Raw genomic sequence first — 857 nt, 5'->3', positions numbered from 1 at the left:
ATAGTCCTATAATATGAAGGAGACTTCATCACCGTGAGAGAAATCATTCTCTGCAAGGAATTGGTACCATGGTTGTACAACATATTTGCGCCCAACTCCACCATTAACCACGACAACATTCCACTGTAATGGAGGTCCAAATCTTCTGAGAATGGTCATGTGTTGACCGCAGGCATTTACATGTGTCATGGCATAGTTGGGGAGTCTCAGCATGGGAAAAAAACAACATGATATATAAGCCTGAATTAATAAGCAACATTGAAGAGGTTTTCATTGTTACCAGTGGTCCTGGTGCACCAAGCATTGATTGTGTGATTTCAATTGTCCAAATATGTTTGTTGTCTTGACATAACTTCTGACCTTCCGCAAGTATGGCATTCCAGTGAGGGAACGAAATAAAGATCAAACATGGATTTGTTGTTGCATGCCAAGAATTTAATCATCACAGATTCAAAAATTGATAAATCTTTTCTGAATTCTTTCATCCCTTCCACAAAGTAGACTTTTGCCCGATGCTACCTTAGCCTGATTTGGTATATTGTTCCATCATATCTAAAGTTGACAAACTTAGGGTATTCTGGTGCCCATTGTCGGTGGTAAAAAGAGGGCATTTCTATAATGTCCTGCAAATAATCATAGCAAAAAAGCAAATATGAAACTATATGAAGAATAAAAACAATTAGTATGTAACATTACCATATCATTGTGTAATACTGCAGTGAACTATAGGATTAATGAAATTGTGTTAATTGGATATTGAATCTGCAGTGAGAGGAAATGCAAAAATGAAAATCAAGTATGGTACTGAAATAGGAAAGTGTAAATATTTGAGAATGACAACATAATAATGAAATGAA

The sequence above is a fragment of the Glycine max genome, chromosome 9 (genome assembly GCF_000004515.6).
Source record: "Glycine max cultivar Williams 82 chromosome 9, Glycine_max_v4.0, whole genome shotgun sequence".
Lineage (NCBI taxonomy): Eukaryota > Viridiplantae > Streptophyta > Magnoliopsida > Fabales > Fabaceae > Glycine > Glycine max.
This window is presented reverse-complemented; position numbering follows the sequence as displayed.